This window comes from Anabas testudineus, chromosome 21, assembly GCF_900324465.2.
Source record: "Anabas testudineus chromosome 21, fAnaTes1.2, whole genome shotgun sequence".
In the NCBI taxonomy this organism is placed as follows: domain Eukaryota; kingdom Metazoa; phylum Chordata; class Actinopteri; order Anabantiformes; family Anabantidae; genus Anabas; species Anabas testudineus.
The window spans coordinates 8,060,023-8,077,356 of NC_046629.1; positions in this window are offsets into that span (position 1 = coordinate 8,060,023).

The window sequence follows — 17,334 nt, forward strand, 5'->3', positions numbered from 1 at the left end:
GTTGGAAGAATTGCCACTTTGAAGAAAACCCCAACCCACACTCACAACTGGGTTCTGCAATATTGATTTGAATGGATGGAAGGGAAGAAAACCTAGTGGCCTATGAATAAGTAAGTAATGGATAATATGAGCTAAATCAAAAGCCATTCAAACTGAATAGGATATGCGTTCTCAATGATGCAGAGGTCCAGTGCGTCTTTCTCTCTACATGAGAGCACAGCAAACTATGTGCTGAACAGTACTGTCAAGCCTCCTCATGTCATGTCTCTAATATGCTCCAACTAAAAAGCACAGAATAGCGAACAGAAAATCAAAAAAGATCAAAAGAATCTTTGCTGAATGAATCTTAAGCTTGTTTAAATCAACTAAACCTCTTTGCTCACATTTCTATAAATATTAATTATTACTTCACATCAGAAATGTTAGAGATCTGTATTTTAAATAACATGTGGATTTTTTTGATGGACAGAACCACTAACCAATGCGAGTCGAACAGGTCTCGCACCAACACTACAACTTATTAGATTGCTGCAGTGACTGCTGGCTATTTTGTTTGGCTTTTAAAATCTTAATTACAAATTTCTTCACAACACTTGAGAGGCCCCAGTTCTTTTTGAATAAACAACACACAATCATCAGGGGTTTTAATTTACCCAGCAGGAGAAGTCGGGCTAATTACCATCTATTTGAAAAAAGAAACTCCCCCGAAACTTAAGCTCTCTTCCTCTCTTTCTTTGATTTGGTCCCTCTCCTCTTTCCCCTCTACAGAGAGCAGCACTATGAACTGCAGGAAACAGCGTAAGAGCGCAGGGCCCTGACAGGCCGGGTCTAGCTGTGATTCGTGTTCAACATGACGACACTGCTGTTCAGACAGGCACGGCTGAAGACGCCGGGTTGATAGCATGGCATCGTTCACACAAGCACAAGCTCCATCGTGCACCATCCCTCTGTTGTCTACCCTTCCCTCACCTTTTCTCCTACGCCCCCCTTTTTTCCCTTCGACCCCACAACCCTAAATCCCCCTAGCACACGGCGACATGGCAGACAGGCAGCCACGCAGACAGGTGACCGTAAACAATTAATCAACATGGTGACACCTCTACATCTGCCAGGCCCAACACGGGGAGGAGAGCTGTCAGCTAGCAAAACAAAGCAGCCCTTGACACACACACATTGTAATAACACACACACACTATCACACTGGCGAGTGGCTCAGTAGCTCATAAAAAATGTCACTCACAAAACGTAGAAGCTTGTAGATATAAAATATTTACCTAACACACCACAGAGGCAGCGACATGACACACAGATTTAAACAACTGATTTCTTTCATCAGCACTCGCATGTCAGTGAAAGCCAACTTGCCAGTTGTGGCGCGGAGACATGACTTGCAGCAAAATCTAATTTAAAAACCAGTTCACATCTCTTATAGGGGTTTCATATTATGGCTCAATCACGTATCTACAGTAATGTGGAGTTTTTATATCTATTTATATATTGTTGTTACTATTTAACACTTACTATTGTCTTAAAATGAAGCCAGTTTTGTTAACCCTGACTCAGTAAAGTTTTCTTTTTTAATACATTTTTGCTAATTACTAATTTGAGTGGTCTGCAATTCTTTTTTTTTTGTTGTGAAATCATTCTAACATAACAGTGGGCAGGTCTCAAATATATCCTCCAAAGACCAAAGTTAGCAGTAATTTCTTTTATGTTGATCAACTTGTAGTTTGTTCCTATAACGTTTGCATCCTGATGTTGCAGCTATTTGGTCGTATGTTGGTAATTTTTTGTTTGTTTTCCTGTTTCACACGACACATACCACAACATGTTTTCAGTTTTAAATTAATCCAAAATGTGGATATGGTCTGTTATCTGGCACAATTGGTTCCTCTATGTTAAGGATGTTTTTCTTGATATGCTACCATTGTCTTAATCTGCCCCCTGCCCCCACCCCTGCAGGCCACAGAACAGAACTGAGTGGCATATTCATATGAATGAGTGGAGCTAACAGGTGATGAATGACAGAGCCGATGGTGGCCTATTGTCACCAGGGACAAGGACAATATGAGGGGGAGATGGAGAGGTCAGCACTGGGATGTCTGCTGCTAAAGTTTAAGCCATATGACTTGTGTCATCCATCAACGCAGACACATTAAAATAGGGGAAACAGCTCCCCAGGCTATGATGAACCCACTTATGTCCACATGTGTAAAACTGCTCTTCACACTAAATAACACACGTAAGAGAGCTTCCAGTGATGGCATTTTACAAGACTATCAAAGGACACATTTTAATGTTATTTTCAGCTCACTGTTAGTTGGTTGCTGATATTTTGCTGGATATATAATTTTTAGTAGTATTTTGTTGACACAAAGATGCAAAAAGGTGGTGTGTGCCTGTGCACAAACACTCCTGGGGATTCTAATAACAATGCTGTGGTCCCGGGGAGCCACAGAGCTGCTAGAGCTGTCAGGCCTTTTGTTTCAACGGGCCACTCACTACATTACAATCCCAAAGAGAAGGCTGCTTCAGGGGGTACAGGAGGCCATGAGGGAAGAGGGATTGTTCCTCACTCCATGTACACCCTTCTGTTATTGCAAGCCTACAACATCTGAGATGAAGTGTGTGTGTTTTTTTTCAAGGATTATTGCTTAGAATAAGAAGATGTAGGTAAATAGTGGCGCTCACCTGGTGTGGGGAGGAAGGGAGGAGAAAAGAAGAGGAGGAGAAGAGAAAGAAAAAAAGATTTAGATTAACCTGCCATTTCCATAAAGGTAATCATTAAGCTGCCAGTAGGGAACTTGTGGGATGAGAGCTGGAAAGAAAACACAAAGTTCTTATTAGATTTTTTTTTTCTTCACAGAATTGCCATCATTTGGGGATTGGAGGGGGTGTGCACAGGGAGAGATGTTTATAGTAGTTTTAGATTTTTGTTTTTTAGGGTTTTTTTTTTTTTTTTTTTTGGATGGGGTGCTTGTTTGGTGTTCAGGTTTGACTGCACCTCACACATCAAATTGAAGCAAAATGTAACATGTGAATGTTGTGACAACAGCATTCACATGTTCCACTTTGACAGAGAGCAGACGTAGGTGAGAATTGGGAAGCAAAGGAAGGCTTCCCCGGGGAATGTGTGTGACTCCGGGTTTTATATGTGCATACTGTATACATACGACATAATGGAGGCAATTCTAACATTTAAAAAGTCATTAAGGCACTGCTCCTGTAATCATATTTATAGGTTAACTCTGATGTAAATCTCTATGTGGCTCATTCACTGTCACATTCTCCACGAAGACAAGAGTATAGGCAGCTTTGACTGAGCTGTCACAAGTGACGAGCTGATCGTCTGGCAATAAAATTAAGAACCGGCTGCTTGTAATATCCCCTTTTTGGCAACGACAATGTCTCCTATAAATACATATATCTTTCTAGTATCTGCCACCATTTAACATGTAACCTATGCATATAGACATTTTAGCGTGACCAAGCATAAATTAAGCTTATGTTTACCTGCATTAATATCGTGCAGTGTAAAATATAAGGGGCCTATGTAGTTTATTTGTGCATTTAAACTAAGCAGAAATGTGTGTAAATGTAGAAAAAGGAAAACAGATCAGTGTTTAAAACAGTGACCAGAAGACCAGTCTTTAATGAAAGAGGGTGAAGAAAAGAGCCTAGTGATCCCACTCGCTCAGACAGACCTGACTACACTTTCATCACCTCGCTGCCTCTGTCTTTCTGTGGTGCTTTAATGTTCCACAAATGCCACTGAGACCGATTTTTAACGAAAAGATTAAAAGGTGACCATGGATTTTAGAAATGTTTGATTTGTTTTACATGTGTTTATGGGGCTCAGTGTGTGAGCTCTCTCTCGACTGCAGAAAAAAAGGCCTATAAACATACCGAATGTTAAAACTCACACACAAAGTATTTTTTTTATTGAACTGGCAATATTATTATTCTGGAAAGGGTGATGGGCTTGAAAACTCTTAGAGGTTTTTTCATTTTTCTCATAATACAAATCAAGTGCAAACCATTTTCTTGAATTGAAGGTGGTTGAATAAGAGAAACCTCTGATATAATAATAATATCAGCACAAGAAGAGCTTCCAAAACTACTACAAAATCAACAGGTCAGAGTAAAAAGGATTTATTGCAGGACTGTTGTATTAAACTGCACTGGTTTAAATAAATTAGGTGTGCCTAATAAACTGCCAATTGGATGCAGTTTGCATCTTCCCTCCACAGGGACTTGGAAAGGGGGATGTTGAGCCAAGCTCAGAGCCTCAAGGCAGCTTCTGTTCGGACTTGGAGAGAAAGCATGCGGTTGTCCACCTGGGGAAAGGATTGCTTTCAAATTTCAATGGTAAATGTTATGGACTGGCACTTTCTCCGCCGTGTCTGCCCTGCTTGTACAGCCATTTAAGTTGTCTAATTATCCATACAGAAATAATTGGTCCTCCTCCATGTACAATGACCCTTGTGTTTTGTGCGTACGCGTGGGCAGGCACACACGTGAATGCACGTATGTGTGCAAATCAAGTTTTCACCCTGACAATCACAGCTTTAATTAAATTAAAGCAAAGGTGTTAAAGCTGTTGATTGTCAATATAAATGGGTGAGGAGCACATAATATAATGCATATCAATGCAGTCATGAGTGACTGCAGTCCCCCAGGTGTCAGCCAAATGAGTGTGAATATTCAGCTTTTTCCCCTCCACTTAACTCTCATTTCACTCTGATGACATTTTATTAGCCTTCTGTTGGCAGTGCTGGCGGGTAAGCGATCTGAAGAAAACAGAATTTCTGCACTGTTCATTTGATCCACATACAAAAACATGGGAATACAAACAAACGAAGAAAAAAAAGAGCCTCTGCAGCCTTGGTGTGGAGGCTGGTCTGGAGCTGGTGTGTTTCTGTTGTTGAAAGCAAACAACATTTTGATCATTAATTAGAATTAATTAATAAAAGGTTTTTTTTTTAGGTGTAAGACGAAAACATCCATGAAGATGATGATCTCCCTCCTTCACACTTCCAGTCATCCGCCCTCAGCATATGTTCTTCCTGATGGCCACTCCCGCCTCACTCAACCTCCTTTTTTCTCCTGCACTGCCTATCGATTCAAATGGAAACAAGTTGCCAATCCAAATAAACACCATGTCAAGGAGTCATCCAAGCAGACAGAAATATCTGCCCAGCTTGATACCATAGGGCAAGAAAGCCACAGGGGCACTGGTGCTCCTGACCTCACAGGGGGTCCACAGAGGCTACTGAGGTGTATGTATGTGTGTGGACACATGCGTACACTCATATGTGCTTGGGTGCACATATGAGTGGCTAATCACGTGTGGGTTTGTGACTCTATTGAAGACATTTATCTGGTCAATAAGTGCTATCAGCGTTATTGCAACCCCTGCACTGTACTATAAGAGATCCTGAAAAGGCCCTCATATAGATTCACGTCTGCCTGAAACGTAGTATGAGTTGACTCATAATGATTTCTCGATTGTCGTGACCACGAGATTTAGTACATGTACGTCGTGGCAGAATTGTGTTGGAAGTTCATTTTTGACATTCAATCATGTCTCCTAGAAGTTCCATTTAAATAATATAACCTACTGATTTGTTTAGATATGTACGTTTCACTAACTAAATCCTATGAATCCTCAAACAACAATAAAAATGCAAAAATGTATTGCAAAGGTCAAAAGATCAGTGTTAGCATTTTGTAACTTGGCAGATAAGTTAATTATCAACCATTCCTGAGAATGTTGATAGAAAATGTGACACATTTGAAGCTGTGACATTTGAATTGAATTAAATAACCCAGGCTCAAAACGCTGCTCAGCTGCTCCTCAGAGCATTCACCTTACATTATTCTGTTACGTGAGACTAGGACTGGTTCTGTTCTGGACTGAAGGCAGGTGTCAGCCGCCCTGCTAGAGTGGGGAGAGGGACACTGAAGTATTCTGCAGGCGGCCCATTGGTGTGATTCAAAATGTGTTAGCATGACATACAGTGGAGCCAACAATTCGAATCTAAGAGCAGTCACTTCCTGAGTAATGATGATTTGGGGTCAGGACACAAGGTAGCTCCCCTGAGGAACATAGGGAACTTTTGACCTCTACTTGTGTCCTGATGTGGACCCTCCAGGCCCTGTGGAGCAGAGGAGCCACAATAATCAGTTTGGCCCCACTGAGTGTGAGCATCGCCACAGCACACCGGGGTCAGAAAGAAGGACAAGGCCGAGTGGTCCAGCCAGGCAAAGGGGAATGTGCGGGGGGTGAGTGCCAAAGCTCTCATGGTGCTTTTAAGGTCATGCTAATTGCCACGGCTGTACAGCATAGCCCTGGATCTGCTGAGGAGGAGGAGGCGAAGGATGGGGGTTGAGAAGGTGGTGGTACAGGTGTGGACCTTTAATTAAATACCACTACAAAGGTTAATGCATAGAACCAGGAACTGCAGCCACCTTTAAGTGGAGGACATTTAAACACAGCCCGAGAATATGCCCCTCACTGTGAACGTGTGTGTCAGTGTGTGCATGTGTACAAGTATATGAGCAAAAGCAGAGATCGAGGATAAGGTGAAAATTTCAAAGAGGGGAAAAAATCACTTCATTTTCCTTTGGAGGTGCAAGAAATTGAGTCAGTGATATTGCAATATAATGAAACTCGACAGCCTTTGCACAGAAATAGAACTACGTCAACCTATCAAGAACTAGTAGGTGAAGAAAATATCCACTGGTAAAAATTAAAAAGACTTTATACCTTGCATGATCTCCGCACTAATTTCATCCTCTGTTATGTTTGAACTATGGCACTCGCTAGTTCTGAATAATTGAGAGAGCAGGCACAAAACAATAGATAATAAAGCATTATTAATCATTTTTCTGTCCAGTTTCTCTATACACAGGTTCACAGCTGTATGTGAAGCAGTCCAGTATTCAAATTACAAACAAACACAAAGATGACTGACCCCTATTAAGAATTTGGCCCAAAGTCGACTTGGAAATTAAGAACAGTCACTCACACACAAGCATAGCCACACACATAACTTATTCCTCTGAGTTATCACCAGGAAACTGCAAAGTGGGAAAAAAAAGGAGCTTAGGGACCATTTTAGAACAACAAAGATATTCACAAAGCCAAAACAAAAAAAAACAAAAATACACGGCTCAAATCCACCAATTTAATGTATCCTCCTCGGAGAGGGAGAGAAAACACGCTTTCATCTCACATCTCAAATTAGACAAAACACGCGTTATTGTCTTTACCCAACAGCACCTTTGTATGAAAACTGTCTTTGGAAAAATTCAACGTGAAGCGCTCATCATGGCAACCGCGGTGTCGAATCTCTGCAGAGTGTGAGCCATGTTTGATGAACTGTGATGAGGCCGTGGAGAGTGGCCAACCAGTGGTTTTGGTTACTCCGAACTTACTCAAACATGCTATTAGGCTTTCACTCAAAGCACTAATTGGGTATTCATGTGGTGTTTTGTTTGTTTATCACCGTGTTACCACGGCAAGTCTTGGTTCAACACATCACATTTTCATCCTCAACATGAAAGCCAGAGACAGTGGAATTTCTGCACTGTATTCCAGCCATGGAGCATAATCTCAGTTAACACAAGCTGGTCCCAGTTCTATTTTGCTTTGAATTACCACCCGCAGTGGTTTTGTTGTTCCCCCACCATACCCCATGTTTTGTTAAATAATTTATTCTGCCTTTAAAAATTTTCTCATAATACATACCTTTTGGAATGCAGAGGAGTGAGGAGGAAGACGGCGAAACGTGTTCACGAGTCTTTTTGTAATGAGTAGGTGGCAGTGGTGGGCTTAAAGCATGGTTATGTGGTGAGAGTTTTAAGAAAATCATTATAGCGACATGGATTATGATTATGTATGTATTTGAGTCATCACCATTTAAACCACACTGGACAACTTCCACCAACACATCCATCTGCTGTTCTTTATCATCGCTCTCTCTTGTGTTACAGAAACATGCACATTTGTGACTCTTTCACCCTGTGATACCAGATATCTTTGCCCCTCTTTCAAGTGTTCTGACGTCACCCTTAAGAAACTGATATCTGGTGATCCTCATAAAAAAAAAGCTTCAGCCACGTCTCTTTCTTCTATCAGTCTATTGCTGCTTCTCTGTCCCCACTGTTCTCTTTTTGCCACGGCTATGTTTCTCGACTGTTTCCAGGGTTTCGAGTTTGGGGTATGTCTAAGCCTCTGGCCGGCTAAGAGCTGAATCTGGCCTCTTTCAAACTCACAGCTTGCGGCCGCCTCTATACTCCTCCACCTCCTCCTTCGCCTCGTCCTCCCGCCGCTTCCTACTTCTCCTCAGCTTCCATGTTGTGGCAGCCACAAGAGGCTTTTGGGAGTGGGCCAATTCCACCAACCACTGCCGCCATTTTCCCAACGGCTGAACATAATGTCCATCGTGTATTATGTGAGTCTCAAATGACGTCTGTAGCTGCAGATCTGTGTGCAAAATAAAAACTTTTGTTATGTCTAATTATTTTTTCCATGTATATTTAGTTATTGCTTTGCTGCAGTTAGTCAGTTTCTGCTTTCAGGTAATTTCAGCAACGTAAAAGCCGAAATTTATCCTTTGAAAACAGTTTTGTTCTCAAGATTCACTGATTTTAAAAAGATCATAGTCAGATTGCTCTGAAACCTTTTTAATACTGACCACACACTATTCAACAGTAAACTTTACTCTGTGTGGTGGACCTATTGTACTTGTTAACAAATCTTCCAACCCAAACAACCATATACATTTGCCCCCATTCTCTAATACCACCCGCAGAAGGATTCGAGTGCCCAAATATGTATCAGGCATCTGCAATTCAACCCCTTTGGCACCAGGTACAAAAATGGCAACTGCCACCATTACAATGGCACCAAAATGGTGACAGAAAATGATAATGCACTCCAGTATAAGTCTACCATCCACTTATCACTTATCTGACAGTTATAACTTCAAAACTGAGAAACGTTTAACAGCAGAGCTGCTGTAAGGTGGGCAGGTGGGCTGCATGTGAGAATGCAAATGTACAAGTAAGTCAACTTGGAGATTACCCTGAGCTTTTTCCCGTGAGCCTGCTAGTACACAATCCAGGTAATGCCAGATTGAGCTAAGTGCAAATACAGCAGATAATAGTCTGGAGAATTCACACCAGAAAGTAAATAGTTTACTGTGTTTTCTGGTGTTGTACCACACGTCCCTCCTTCAGGACACTGAGGTTATAGACTGTATGCTCAGTGATGCATCATTTCTAATCATGATGTCTCTGTTTCACCATGCTGTAAACAACTCTGTCATTTCCTCAGTGTACGTTATGTGTCACTTTGTTCTCTTTGCAGCTGATTGCCCAGAAACGTCTGCAGTTCATACATGAAAAGAGACAAGTTTGACAGACAAGTTAGCTGAAAGCCATGATGCTATTTGAGAATCCTGCTGATCCAATGGCCAGAAACGAGTTAGCAGTCAGACACGGGAACGGCTCCTCCCTGAGACTCTTAGGCATTGAACCCACAAGTTTGGTTAACACCTGATGCATTGCAAAGGGGATCCAGTATACTGGATCTAAAGACCCCCAGGCCTAAAGAATGAACTTGACGTTTGCCTCATTACTGAATAATTATTGTTGGATGTGAATTCCAGTGTTTTCATTTTTCAGTTGCATCATGTTTTTGGTTGTTTTGGTGTTTTATGTGTAAATGTTTTTCATAAAGAGCCAAATATGAACTGCATTTTCTCTCTACTATTTCTAAGTATTTTATGTTTCCCTACCCCCAGTGCATTAAGAGGTCCTTACTAGTATGTTCTGGATTCACTTAAAACTGGCATGTGGAATGGCTGATCCCCAATTATTGGGTTCTACTTCCTACCCTGACAGAGGGAATTGAGCTGATATGTGTTGGTGTATCTTTTAATGTGTTAGCCCACATTTAAAAGGCATTTTAACTTTTAAACATCCACTCGAGTGCCTGGAATTGGATTCTTTATGCATTATCCTTGCCATTTTATGTTCTTATGTGTAAGACGGATATTCTTAACTTTACTTGAGTAATATTTGAGTAATAGATGGTGTTTTAAGATTCTATTGATTATGGCAGTGCAATATTAAGACTGATGCCAATACACAAAGAAACCTTTTAAATGATGAAATACACTGTGGGAGAAGGAGGCAAGTATCTCTCAAAATGGCCAATTAATTAATTCTTAATTATGTTTTAAAATACATTAGTTATGTGGCCTGTAAAAACAGAATTCAGCCTTCTTCTTTGCCATCATAACAATTTTTGGCTTCCTGCTGTTGTCTTGCTCACGCTCTGCTCCCTTCTTCTCACGCACTAGGTGACAAAAATTGCGCGAAGGCACAGCTCGTCATGTCTGAAGAAAGCCGTAAGGCAACATTAGCAAAAAAAAAAGGCACCTATGCCTGAATGTCACAAAGTCATCACGTAAAAAAATTTATAAAATAGATTCAGCCAGCAATGTTACGTATTCCATGTGTGAAAAGGACTGCACCAGCTCTTCATGCTTCGTCCTATTTGGCAAGAACCTTGTTTCGAAGCAGCTCAAAATCTGAACTTTCTGAGCAGAAAAAGAGCAGCTTTTAAGTGAAAAGCAAACAATCTTGTGAACTCACTCATTTTCACCCACTTAGCCACTTTGCTTCACATCAAGCGTTGTGGTTGCTGCTACCTGTTTGGAAATTACTGTCATGACTTATTTCATATGTGAATTTTTTTTTTTTTTTACTGAAATTAATTTTTTTTCTACGCAACCACACATGAACTGAACTGAACAACAGGAGCACACAGATGTGCAACACAGCCATAACAGGAGGAGGACTATGATCTCATATATGCCACAAAAGATGCTAACAAGTGAAAAAAAAAAATCTTGTCACTGATAAGTGTGAAAGCAATGTGTTTTACTACATCTAAAAAGAAGTAGGGGAGCCTTTTAATGGCTACACACTCATCTCCTCTCTGCACTAATCTCAACTGCTGTTTCCTTCCAATTAACAGAGTTTGTGGCGCAGGGGCCTCTTGCCAATGTTTCTCCACACATGGATCAATTTAGTTCTCCCAGAAACCCAGCCGCTTTTCCATGGAGTCACACAAACATCCATGCAAATATATCTAATGTATCAGAAAGAGTCATGGTGAGAGTGCTGGTCATCTTGGCTTCTCCTGGCTGCTGACATTATTTATACATGCAGATTGAAGAAACAACATTCAGATTCTGCTGTGCGCTGGCACCCTGGGCCGAATTGTATAATTAAATGAATTGACTAAAAGGGATGCAATGAATATCCCAACGCAGTGTCAGGTCAACGTTGCAAGCAAAAGCCAGTGGCCAAAGAAGGTAAACGTGCATCCTGACTGCATTCAGTGCTTCACCTATGTTTCATGGTATAGGAGAACATGATTAGATTTGTAGTTATTAGAAATAATAATAATAATAATGATAAGCATCTGTCTCATTGCTCCAATTTAAGTTCACAATCTGTATCTGTTATATTTCACAATACAACAACAGGAAGAAGCTTGTAACAACATGGGACAAATGTGCTTTTTTTCTTTTCACACATGCTAAGCTATACATAAACAAACATAAACACGACAATTATAATTTACTAAACAAACAACACCTGCATAGCCTCTCAGCTGCATATGCACACAAACAAATATACCTGTGGAGCATGTGGTGCTAAAACTGGAGACTAATTAAGTGACAGACAACAACACACAGGGGAGGCATATTCTGGGAATCCTATCACAAACCTCCTATCAGAACAGCGGCAGCTTACAGTATAGGAGCTTTATGAGTGTCTTGTCAAGTTGTCTTTTCACTGAGCGCTAAAGAGTTAAAAAAAAGTTATTTGACTACATAATTAAGCATCACAAATGTCTGATTTGACAGGCTTGGCTAGCATAAAATATGATATTTGTTTATTATCCATCATTCAGCTACATTTGTCTGTGCACCCAGTGGCATTAAAATGTCTAAAATCATCTTGAAATGCTAACATTAGCATGTATAATAATTGTTTGTGTGTTCCAAAAGGTTCAAGGTAAACAAGCCAGTAGTTGTAAAGACATTAGTCTGTGAACCCAGAACATCGACCTGATGGTTAAAAGCTGAAATTAAGAAGATCAGATCCATGTCGCTGGCCTGGCTGTGAAAGTTTGCTCTAAAATAGCGTAGAGTGTTTTTCAAAATTTCACATTTTTTAGAAAACGCCGTCCTGTAACACAAACTACAGCAGAATGTGGCATACTGCTTAGTTTTCTTTATATTTGAAGAGTTCCTGAATTGAATTCAGTCTTATTAATTCACTTCATTAAATCAACCGTGGTCGAGTCGATATGAAGGTGTTTGCATGGAAAATGTACTTAGCTTGCAGATGACACCTTGATTCCTGACACCATGCCAAGTACAACCTTACAGTAGCTGCAGCTTGATAAAATGACCCGGCGCTACAATATGTTCTGCAGTGTGATTGATAATGATCCGTTCTGTGGGGGCACACTGGTGCTCCATCTGTAGCTGGAAACAATAGCAGAGAAACTTAATGTGTTTTCAAACAACCCCCATCTCCATGCTCTCCAAGAAAATACATTTGCATTGTGGGCCCAATGATGCCTGTGTATTGTAATGTAAATAATCTTGTGCATAGGCGTGAATCTAAATCTAACAACAGGCAAATTGTCCAATTCCAGTGCTCTTAGAGTTTTTGCATACCTTGTGATTCAAAAAGCATCTGCATTAGAAATGATTTGTGGTGCTCGTGTTAAGAACCACTTGAAGCACTTCTGAATGACTGTCTATTGTTGTAAGTCATGCAGTTCCCCATATTCAGCCTGGCGCTATAGTTCAGCAGAGAGGTGTAGAAATGCAACTTGCTATTGCGCATCTCCATCCTAGACTTGTGAACCCCCATACTGTAAGTGTCCCATTAACAGTTCCTCTAGGAGATGGGCAAGATTGACTCTGAAAAGCTTTCCTTTGTGTTTCTAATGTATGGCACTATTGTTAGCATGGCTAGAAGGTAGCAAAGCAAAACAGTCAACCATTTACATGAAATTAGGAAGTAGAAGAAAACGCTTCCACACAAAAAGCAAATACACCACACCGTCCTTGTCACAATCAGAACCAGAAAATCAGCCAGACAATATATGAAAAATAATGAAACCATTTTAGGCATGCACTAAGCAGGAGGTTGTTGTTTATAATGTGAAACTGAAGAGGCTGGGAACAACTCTATTGTGCGTTAGGCATGCCTCTTATTGGTGAACAGAGCCCCTGCATGTCAAGCAGAGGTGGAGCACTGTCCCTAGAGTCCACTATCACAGCAGGTTAACCTGGCACTGCTTTTCTAAGGACTGATTGCTAAGCCCCCTGCAGCTCGAGGTAAACCGACAATTTTCCATCAGCAGGGAACGTGGCTTTATTAGTAAAAGTAGGGGGGATGGTAGGAGGTAAGAGGAAAAAGTGAAATCAAGTTCACAGTGTATTTGTAGACGTTATGTAGGAGGGAACTAAAGTGGATGGATTATTATATCAGTGGATAACGTACAGTAAAAGAACAGTAATAGAACAAAAATGTAATGTATACAATTAGACAAGAAGAGTAAGCACAGTGTATCATAGCAGCAACCACAAAAGCAAATAAAGTCTAGAGTCAAACTTGCTTTTTACAGGTAAGACTGTAAAAGACAAGTCAATATCTAAAGATGCTTTAATGTGACACAGGATCTCATCTTGCACAGACTTTCTGACAGGTGGGAAAAACATTCACCTGAATAAAAACCGCAGCTCTTGTATCAGAGATGAGACAGGCTCTGCAAACAGCAAATCAATATCATCCCCAGGCTGCACGAGAATTTAGAAAGGCCAACTCGACAAAAGATATTATATTTCTAAACGAAGCACAAGTAAATCTACAAACAAATGCAGGCTGTGAAGCTATCTGAGTAAAAAAAGCACAACTTTGAGGGCAAACAAGCAGTGCCTTATGGATTTCAAGGTCTCCATTTGTTTTTCCATGTTACACTGTCAGGTGCAGAGAGAGGAGAGAGCGGTGGAGAGAACGGTGAGCCGTAGAGGGTTAAAAGGCCATGGCTGGGATTATACCACAAGTAAGGACCCCATACTGTGGCTTGACATGCCTACCAGCTTACAGTGCATTTTTCTCTGACAATGCAGGGTCACACACGGTCATAAAGCGCGAGATGTTTTCACACACATGTTGAAAGACAAGTGAAACGCTCAATGTTAAAAACCCTCCTTCCCAGAGGTTACCTGTTCGCATTAGGTTAGATTTTTAATAACAAAGTCGTGTCACAAAGTCAAAATCAAATTGAAGTGGAAAAAGCATTTTTATTCACTCCTCACTTGTGGCTTTTGACCTGAAAGGACAGTTTAACATGCTCATCTATTTGCTGAAAAAGTCAGAGTTCACAGTTCACGCAGTTCAGAAAAAGTGTTGTCAAAAAGGCCAGAGACGAACCTCAGTCATGTGCTGTACACTAAGGACTCCTCGGTGGCTTTAAAATGATTGGAAGGAAAGCTGTTGGTGAGAGGCCACTGTGCACAGGACATAGCGAGGCCCGGGTGGTACAGTAGTTACTGATCAGCATGGGAGCTAGCTAATCCTGCCACAGATGAACTCATCTGTCTGTCCACTCCACGCTCAGACATGTGCTAACATGCCATAATCGTCATAATTCTACTCTTGCCCTGGGCTCTGCCACCTCAGCCACCTGATTAGGACCTAAGGTCCCAAAGGTATCAGTTTTAAAGCTGTAGTAATTCCACCCTTAGCTTCGCACCACCCTGCCCAGCCTGCTTTTCCATGTAACATGTCATATCTAAGTGTGGGAGACATGCTGAAGCACACGTACAGGACAGGAGCTGTTAGTCACAGTTAAACTCTTTGTGTATTTGGAAAAAAAAAAAAAAAACAGCACTTCTCAATATGTCATCTACAAGACTCCCTGATGCACGGTATGATTGTCTTTTATCAGCAGCCAGTAATGACACTTTGCAAATATTTTATACTTAAGGGAATTTCTGATTCAATCTGACTGTGTTCAAACTGCAGACGGTTCCCTCAAAAACAAATCGCCCCTCCTCCATATTTCTTTTTCACCATTTTTGAGAATACCTCTCATGAATACCACTCTTTTGATGTGATTCCCTATCCTCCCGCTTCACCGTAATCTGCTGTCAACAATGTGTCTGATTTATTTCTCAGGTGTTGGTGGGACAGGGGCTCCCGCGTGGCACTCCTGGACCAGCAAGGGAGAAGCTCCAAAGGGGCAGGCAAAGCCTCCGTTTCCCCCGGCTCGGGAGACTCCAGGTGGGAAGTAAACTTAGCCAACACTCCTCAAGTAGGGCGTCACACGCCCGTCAATGCCTCCTTTGCAGGTGAGCAGAGAAACACAAGAGACAGGAGGGGATGTCAGTCTGCAGCGTAGCACTGAAAAGAGCCATGAGCGAGGTGTTTTTTTGGAGTCATGTTTATATTCATGTTCTGCAAAACAAATATGCATCTTTCAAAAATACATCCATGAGTCTGACATTGAGGAGACTAAACACTGACAAATATATGATTTCATGACAAGTTTACACCTCTAATCACTCAGTAAACACAACACACACTACTATTCATCAGAAAGATTCTGGCAAACCTGTGCATTTTTCATGTAATAGTCCAAGAACTTTTAATGACTTTTCTTTCCTGGGGGCCCAAGGAGGCCAGTTGACTTTGGCCAGCTTTACATTTCAGGGCCAAATGGCTGCTATGAGGTTGGAGGTAGGTGCAGGAAAAGTAACAGCTTTACATAACAATATGAACTCACTTGCAGGAGCAGAGAACGTCAACAGAGGTCTAATTTGCAAGCTAACCATCACTTTAGGTTTATTTAGGGTACGTGCAAATAAATACAAGAAACATAACAGAACATAACAAACTGCAGTGAAATCACACAGTAGATAACACTGCGATAACCTGTAAGATTGAAAACACACCAAAAATCTAACAGCATTAAATTGGACTGGACATTGACATGTCAAGTGCTAACTGACTGCCTGTCAATACACTCACTGACCAGAAAGGTCTTTCACTGTCAAGGGACTCAAGGTATAAGACAGAGAGGGAAAAAAATGGAGGTGAAAGTCAATCAAATTAGCTCCTTCCAGCCCACTAAACTCAAGAAGTGGAGAAAAGCAACCAGAGCCTCTTCTGAGAGAACTGACAATGTCTGTGGGGTGCAATCTGAGCGGCACCCTGCGGAGAAAGGCTAGCACAGATAAACCTTGAAAGACCTGGCTTCTTCAGATTTCCAATAAAAGTGAATATTTAGGAACATGTCAAAATACGACCGATAGCCCATATCATCTAGTATCCAAATGCTGGTTTTGATGGAAGTGTTGGGAGTAAAAAAAAAAAAAAGGAGAAGTTGAGCACTGCTGATTTGCATGTGACAAAACCTACAGCACTGTGTTATTTGTTTGTCTCCTCCGGTGAATGAAACCCTCTGGAGGGAAGCAGACAGTGAAAATGCTGTTAAGATCAGAGTGATAATGACTTACTGAATAAGAGACTGCATCATGGGGACTGCAACTGGTTTGATCCCTGTCCTCTTTCATTTCTGTCTCATTAGATAAACCTGTGGAAGTCAGGCGGCCTTTTACCACCGATGTGTTTTAAGACATTAAACATTCAACACAGTCATGTCACAACGCATCGTGAATTAAATCATCTCAAAGTGAAGCAAATTTCACTGGAAACTCTTTTCACAGGCTCCTTTGTATTAAGCACATGTCAGAGATGTCTTGTAAGATTTGAGTAACAAAAATCAATAATAATAAAAAAAAAAGAATAAAGAAGAGAAAAGCAGGGGACAGATGAGAAGCTAGTTTGTGCTGCGAGGAGGAGGAGGAGGAAGAGGAGGGGGGCACAGCCAACTAATTCTTGTGTCATGTCGTATGAATCTGTTTGAGTATGAGTGGCGTCTTTTGTTTTCTGAGCTTGAATTGAACGTGACTGACAGCAGACGGGGAAACATAAACATCATACCTGGATTCGACGACTGTAGATGTGACAGGATGAAAACAATCCTTTTATTTATTTTTTTTGAATAAGTCACGCAGACCGTTTGGTTTGCAGCGACTCAGCAGTGACCTTTTAGTTTGTCGTCACTGTCGGAGACAACAAATCAATTAATGTTCCCTATGTGAAACACTAAGTTGCTCACTTTGAGTCATCTGTGTTGTCGGCTTAAATAAAGCCACTGAG